The sequence below is a fragment of the Mauremys mutica genome, unplaced genomic scaffold, assembly GCF_020497125.1.
Source record: "Mauremys mutica isolate MM-2020 ecotype Southern unplaced genomic scaffold, ASM2049712v1 001603F_np12_obj, whole genome shotgun sequence".
Lineage (NCBI taxonomy): Eukaryota > Metazoa > Chordata > Testudines > Geoemydidae > Mauremys > Mauremys mutica.
In genome coordinates this window covers 20,626-28,264 of record NW_025423243.1, presented here as the reverse complement: position 1 = coordinate 28,264, position 7,639 = coordinate 20,626, and the positions used below count along the sequence as shown (strand labels likewise).

The following is a 7,639-nucleotide window of genomic DNA, read 5'->3' as shown; positions in this document are numbered from 1 at the left end:
CCCTTGGCCTCGTCTCTCCCCACTCAGGGGCAGGGCTGGGAGCCAGGACTCCTGTGGTTTGTGGGGGTTTCTTTGCAACCATGAGTGGGATTGTTGTGGGTGCAACTGGACCCCCCCCTTCTCTGGTGGGGTGGGGCTTCTACTGTCTGCCTGGGGGGAGGGGGAGGTCCATGATGTCACAGCCCATGGTGGAGGGGAGGTTGAATCATGTTTCTGAAGCGGGAGAGCAACTTCCCCCGCTCCCACTCACTCTCCACTAGGGGGCTGGGCTGGGATCTCTAGGGAGGGGAGCCCAGGAAAAAACAGTCTCCCCTATGGAACCCAGGAGTCCTGGCTCCCAGTCCCCCTGCTCTAGACCCCCTCCACTCCCAGAGCCAGGGATAGAACCCAGGGGTCCTGGTGCCCAGCCCCCTCCTGCTCTGACCACTAGACCCCACTCCCCTCCCAGGGTGGTGCAGGGGTCACTGGGTCTGTGTCCCAGCTCTGCTAAGGGCCTTGACTGATTTTCCCAAAGTGCTTCCTTCTGAATCCAGCACATCTGCCCCCCCCCCCCGCCCGGTCACTGCCCACCCCCATGTGGGGTCACCAGCACTGTGCCGGGTCGTGATGGGAAATTGTCCAAGCTGGCCCAGGAGAAACGTGTGTGTCCCTGCTGCCCCCTGCTGGTGGGGCTGAGCCCCACTGTGTGTGTGTGTGTGTGTGTGTGGTGGCTTTGCAGGATTTTGTATCCTGCAGCAAGTGACACACACACACACATTGACGCACAAAGGGACTCTCAGTCCCAAGAACACTCACACACAACACACCCAGAGGGGCATGCTAGCCCAACCCCAAAGAGAGAAACAATCACACCCCCAGCCACACTCACACTCACACACACACCAGAATATTCGCAATTGTGCTCAGAGACACAACCGCACACAGTTCACTCCCACTGCTCCCAACACAAGGGCCTCCTGCCCCACACAGCCTGTGCCGAGGCCTGTGGAACTCACTGCCACTGGACAGCTACCCATGAGAATGGACCTTTCCAGGAGACCAATAGACATGGCCATGGCGACAGAGGGGGCTGGGCTCCCAGGGTCTGACCCGGGCTGAGACTGGTTCTGACCTAGAGGGGTCTATCCAGCAGGGGGCAGCGTGACCCACACACAGAACCACCAGAAGCGCCTTTCTTAGCAGGTCTCCCAGGCCATCCCCCACCCTGCCCCGGTTGGGTAACAAAGGGGCAGTACGGGACTCTGGGCCGTGTCACAACCCGGCCCCAGCCCCTCGCTCCCACACGCTGGTGAGTTGGGTAACTGCCGCGGGATTGCACAAGAGAGAGTCAGAGCCAGGGAGAGAACCCAGGAGTCCTGGCTCCCCCCCGACACACACCCTAACCACTGGCTCCCACTCCCCTCCCAGGGCTGGAGATAGAACCCAGGAATTCTGACCAGCAACCCCCCTTCCCCGTTCTGACCACTAGACCCCACACTCCCCTTTTAGATTTTAGTCCCGCTGCCTCTTCTATCCACCCACCCCACCTGTCCATCCCTTTACTGCAGGTTTCTGGGGTGTCACCCCTGCTCTGCACTCCCCCAGTGCAGCCCAAGGCTTTTCCTCCCCCCAATGACATATCCTCACCCCCCTTGTGCTGGATCGTCTGCTTGGCCCCCTGCCCCCCTCGGGGTGCGCTGTGCGGCGTGGCTGGGGATTGTGCAATGGCCCAGCACCAGGCAACACAGAACGGACACCACACGCCCTGCCCTGCCTCACCTGAGCTTCTCTCCAGGTGCATCGGAGCCCAGTGCCCCACACCTGGGCCCTCCTGCCCCACAGGGGGTGAGCTGCAGCCCCTGCCACACTCCACAGAGGGATTAAGTGTCAGGCCAGCCAGCCCTTGTAAGATGGGGAAATCACCACCGGGGTCGACGGTATGGGGGCTTTGCATGAATGAATCCAGCCACACACACACACAAATTGCTAAAATACACAAACACCCACATAAATCCAGCTAACATCAACACAACTACTAACAGATGCAAACACATGCACAAATCCAGCCACATGAACACACACACATTTGCGCAGCCACAAACACAACCCCCAGAGCTGTAATAACACCCCCACACACACAAAACCCTTGCAGAAAACCACACAAACACATGGAGAAATCAATTCATCCATCCATCCACCCACCCACACATACACCATCCCCATTCTGTGCACACACCTTTGGTCACTGTGACACTGAAGACTTCAGTTGGATCTGGGGCCCAGCACCATGTGTCTTTGCAAGCAAGGTTAAGCAATTCCCCATGTGTGGTCTTATGCAGGTGATGGCTGATTCCCCCAACTTACAGCCAGTGGTGAGCTCCAACCAGTTCACACCCATTCACAAGAACCGGTTGTTAAATTTAGAAGCCTTTTTAGAACCAGTGGTTCCAGGACAACTGGTTCTAAAAAGCTTTTAAATTTAACAAAGGCTCAGGCAGCTGTCTGCCTGGCCCCAGCTCACCTCCCCCTCTCCCCTGAATGCTCCACCCTCCTTCTCCTCTGCTTCCCCTGCTTCCCGCAAATCAAATGTTCATGGGAAACCAGAAAAAAGCAGCAGGCAGGTAAGCTGGGCACAGGGGCAGAATGGCTCCCTCTGGCTCTGGCCGAGTGCCCCAGCCCAGTCCCAGCCAAGCACCCCCAGCTTGGGCCCGGCCCAGGGAGTCGGGCCCCACGGCTGCGGCCCCGGTGCCGGCGGAGCGGCTCTGGCCCCGGTGCCGGCCCAGCCCGGGGAGTCGGGCCCCACGGCTCCGGCCCCGGTGCCGGCGGAGTGGCTCTGGCCCCGGTGCCGGCCCGGCCCAGGGAGTCGGGCCCCGCAGAGCCGGTTGAGGTCCCGGTGGAGTGGACCCGGTCCTGGCCCCAGGCAGTGTGGTAAGGGGGCAGGGAGCAGGGAGGGGGTATTTGGTTGGTTGTGGGGGGGTGGATAGGGGTCAGGGCGGTCAGAGGGCAGGGAACAGGGGGATTGAATGGGGGCAAGGATCCCGGGGGGCAATCAGGAAGGAGCAGGGGTTGGATGCAGTGGTGGGGGCACTCAGGGACAGAGAGAAGGGGTGGTTGGATGGGGCAGGGGTCCCGGGGGGCCATCAAGAATGAGAGGAGGAGTTGGATGGGGCTGCAAAGGGCAGTCAGGGGACAGGGAAAGGGGGGGATGGGTCAGGGGTCCTGGGGGGGTGTCAAAAACATGGGGGGTTGGATGGGGCATGACCTCCCGGGGGGCACGACCCCCTCGTGAGGTGAGAAGGAGGGAACCGGTTGTTAATATTTTGGCAGCTCATCACTGCTTACAGCATAGTGACAACCATACTACACAATTCTCATAACTTCATATGCGTGAATGATATACATCTATGGGTAGAGAAATGACTTTCAGCAGATCATATCCTTTCCCCTGATACCTTACAAGCCATGCTCTATATGTAAGATCACGATTATATGAAAATGAGGAATATGGGGGTTACAGCCGCTCCCCCAAAGGTCTAGAATGTCACACTAAGATTCTATTTTCATTTATGTAACCAACTTTGACCTCTCTGCCTAACACTTCTAATCACTTACAATCTATCTTTCTGTAGTTAATAAACTTATTTTAATGTTTTATACTTACTTGTGAAATTGTCCAAAGTGCTTGGGAAAGCTGCTCAGATTAAAAAGGCTGGTGCATGTTCACTTTCTTTTTGAGGAAGGGGTGAATTAATTAATGAGCTTGCACTTTTCAAGAGGTTTTGAGCAGTGTAAGACGGTACATTTCTGAGGTGCAAGGCTGAGGGCTGGGGAGATATGCTGGTGTCTCTATGTATAATTGAGGAGTGGCTTATAGAGCATTCATGCAACTTAGTTGGGTGCATTGCTGCATGTTGTTGGCTGAGTGATCACAGCACATGGAGGGGGTTTTGCTGCTTGTCACTAGTGCAGCATTGTAAGACACAGCCCAGGCTGGAGAGAGAAGAGGACAGAGCAGTTCCACAGTTTGGGATTGTACCCCACGGATCCCACCACACAGAGATCCTGCTGTGACCAGCCGTGGTAATACTGTGCTTAGTGCTCTGCCTTGTAGCTTCAACAGCTGCACATGCAAGATGAGTTACAGTGACCTTGACCTTGTTTCCATGTTTATCCAAAGCCTCCTTTTGACAGTTGTCAGCCAAAAGCCCCGTTTCTTTTGCAAGCATTTGCATGGCTAGCCAGAGTCGGGCTTCTCCGTTAACAAAAAAGATTGATCAAAAAGGGACAAGAGGAGGCACGTTCAGCAAGGCAGCACTGGATGCTGGATCCTGAATCTGCTCTTTATCCAGCAGCTCTCTTGGCAAGCTCTGCCATGGTGCCACGCTCTGGGACTTCTCCCCGAACTGCTCCATTTTTCATCAACAATAACATGAAAGGTGAAAGGACAGTCATTCTCCATTTCCTGCAAGCCCTGCAGAGAACCCTCTAGAAGGGGCTCTGTGCACAGATATCCCCAGTGAATTGCATGGCCGCACAACACAGGGTCTCCTGTCACAGCAAATTGCAGCCGGAGCAACCTCCTTGCCAATGCCAATAGCCTTTTGATCAACTCCAGACTGAGGATTTGATTCTCTCCAATGCTCCGTTGGAAAGAAGCCTTTTCCTTCACAAGCAATTACTTGGATTGTCAGGGGAGGTCTGTTCTGTTTCCTAGGAAGACACAGGAAAATGTGAGCAGAGGAGACAAAAGCTATAGAACGAGGCACCACTGGGAGTTGAACCCAGGATCTCCTGTTTACTAGACAGGTGCTTTAGCCTACTAAGCCATGGTGCCTTCCCCAGCAGGCCACTTGCAACCACTCCACTTGATGGTCCAAGACTACACCTTCAAATTCCAAAGTAAAAATGTGCCCCATTTCCCTCAAGACTTGCAGACCTTGAGCAGGCTGGCTCAGTGCACAGAAAGCCACAGCTGAGCTGACAGAGGGCTTCTAACATGCGCTTCTCCCACAAGCTGCTGTGATCAGATACTGATTAGTGCTCTGTGTTTCAGTCACAGCAGCTTCAGCTCAACTCTGAGTCATGGTAACCTTTCCATCAGCTCCAGATTTACAACTTAACACTTTCCAAGACTTAGCTGCAAGGAAGGGTCTCTGTGTCTTGAACAAGTACTTACAAGGATTGTGTAGTGAGGTCTTTTCTTTTCATGAGAAGAAATAAAAGAAAGGAGCCTGACAGAAAAGCCAGGTTCAGCAAGGAAGAACTGGCAGGTCAAGCCAGGATCTCCTGGTGAGTAGGAAGACTCTTCAGCCAGTTCTGCCCAAAGATCACTATCTAGAGGCCACTTCCCACAGAGACCAATTATAGTTACAGACCCATCCTGAAATTGGAGCAGGATATTTTAAAGCTTATTCTCACAGTAAAGTAACACAATTCAGCCATGTCGGCACAGAGGAGAAAACACTCCTTCATTTCATAGTTATTGCTACTGATCTCACTGACAAATTTCCTTTTCTCGGGGCTGCTCCCAGAACTTTAGGGAGTTTTTCCTCTTCTCCCTTCCAGCTGTAGTGATGGGACTGCAGCAGCTCCCCAAGGCCAGCTTTGCTCTTTCACTTACATCCTTCACTGCTCTGGCTGAAGCTGTGTTTGCCACCAGTTTAATCCTTAGCTGAGACCTCAGGTACCAGCAGCTAGTTACAAAGGCTCAATTCCCATCACCATCAGTGGGAGGTTATCCACGGCTGCAGGATTTGGCCCATGGACAGTCAAGGTGCTACAGCAGCTACATTCTTATGTGGTGAGTCCTGCAGCCTATTACCAAACTGCTCTGCCATAGTCTGCAGGGGGCCTGACTTGCTGAGAATCTGGCAGAAGAGAGACCCTGGAGCAGAGAAGGAAAATGTCCTCAGCAGTCACAGCCGGCAGGAGCAGCAAAGACTGAGTATCAGACACACTTTTTCACCAGGACAATAAATGTGCACAACCCCCTGATATATTCTCATTTCACTCCCCCTCCCAAGGAAGCCCTATTCTGCTCTATTACACTCTCATGGGATGAGAGGGAAGGTCCTCTCATGGGTAAATAACTGGTTACAAGGTAGGAATAAATGGTGAGTTTTCAAAATGGAGAGAGGTCAATAGTGGTGTCCCCCAGGAGGTCTGGGACAAGTGCTATTCAACATATTTATAAATGATCTGGAAAAAGGGGTAAACAGCGAGGTGGCAACATTTGCAGATGATCCAAAACTACTCAGGAAAGTTAAGTCCAAAGCAGCCGGCGAAGAGTTACAAAAAGAGCTCACAAAACTGGGTTAGAGGGCAACAAAATGGCAGATTTGTTGATAAATGCAAAGTGATGCACATTGGAAAACATAATCCCAACTATACATATAAAACGATGAGGCCAAAAATAGCTGTTGCCACTCAAGTGAGGGATTTTGGAGTCACTGCGGATAGTTCTATGAAAACATCCACTCAATGTGCAATGACGGTCAAAAAAGCAAAGAGAATCTTGGGAATCATTAAGAAAGGGATAGAGAATAAGACAGAAAATATCATATTGCTTATGGCCGACCACATGCATTGGCCTCCCCTCAGGCAGGGGACTTATAGGCCCTTCTGCCAGTTGGTGTTGGCAGCAGCAAGGGCTGGGTTCAATGTCTAGGGGAGGAGCAGCAGAAAGGGAGGAGGAGAGAGAGTCCCAAGAGCAGAGTGCAAACTGACCAGCTGAGGGTCTCATAGGAGTCCTGCAATGACAGTAGCTCCAGGTCCCATCAGGGCTGCCCAAATGGGGGAGTAAGTGGAGCAATTTGCCCTGGGCCCCGCAGGGGCCCCCACAAGAGTTTTTGGGGGCTCCTGGAGCGGGGTCCTTTACTAACTCCGGGAGCTCTGGAAAACTCTCGTGGGGTCCGGGCCTCCGGAGATTCTTCCGCTCTGGATCTTAGGCGGCAATTCGGCGGCGGGGAGTCCTTCATGAATGATAAGTGACTTCATTAAAGTGTTGAAGTGCCTTAATGGAGAGAAAAGATCGGGTATGAAAGGGCTCTTTAATCTCGCAGAGAAAGGCATAACAAGATCCAATGGCTGGAAGGTGAAAAGAGACAAATTCATATTACAAATAAGGCACAAATATTCAACAGCGAGGATGATTCACCACAGGAACAAGCTACCAAGGAAAGTGGTGGATTCACCATCTCTTGATGTCATTTAATGAAGACTAGATGCCTTTCTGGAATATGTTGGCCTCAAAAGTAGCTCTTGTGTCATACAGGAGGCGTGTGATATGCAGGGGGTCAGATTAGATGCTCTAATGGTCTCTTCTGGCCATAAAGTCGACTAATTTCTGAAAAACTGAGTGTAGCATTGGGAGCAGCGTCTGATGTTTTCCTGTCTAGCCGGCTTGCTGCCTAGAACGAACGCTCCTTGAGTGGGGTGATCCACAGGGAGTAGCTCAAACCTCCAAAGTGCCTGGGCAGGGGCAGGACATTAGCCCAGCAAGGGAGGGGTGTGGCAGTGACATCACAAAGGCCTTTTGCAGGACCTCAGACTATTGGTCAAAGGTGGTGGGGAGGTGGTGACCTCACAGAGAGATGCTGACATCAGGCAGGCAGGACAGGGGCGAGGGGCCAGGGAAACCTCAGTGACCCCTGTGGCTTTG

General features: G+C 53.0%; 1 non-coding gene across 1 annotated transcript; it reads right to left on the bottom strand.

Moving 5' to 3' along the window:
* Positions 1–4,739: 4,739 nt before the first annotated feature.
* Positions 4,740–4,813, bottom strand: TRNAT-AGU. The gene has a single exon. It is a non-coding gene; the product is annotated as a tRNA-Thr (tRNA).
* Between the last annotated feature and the right edge of the window lie 2,826 nt (positions 4,814–7,639).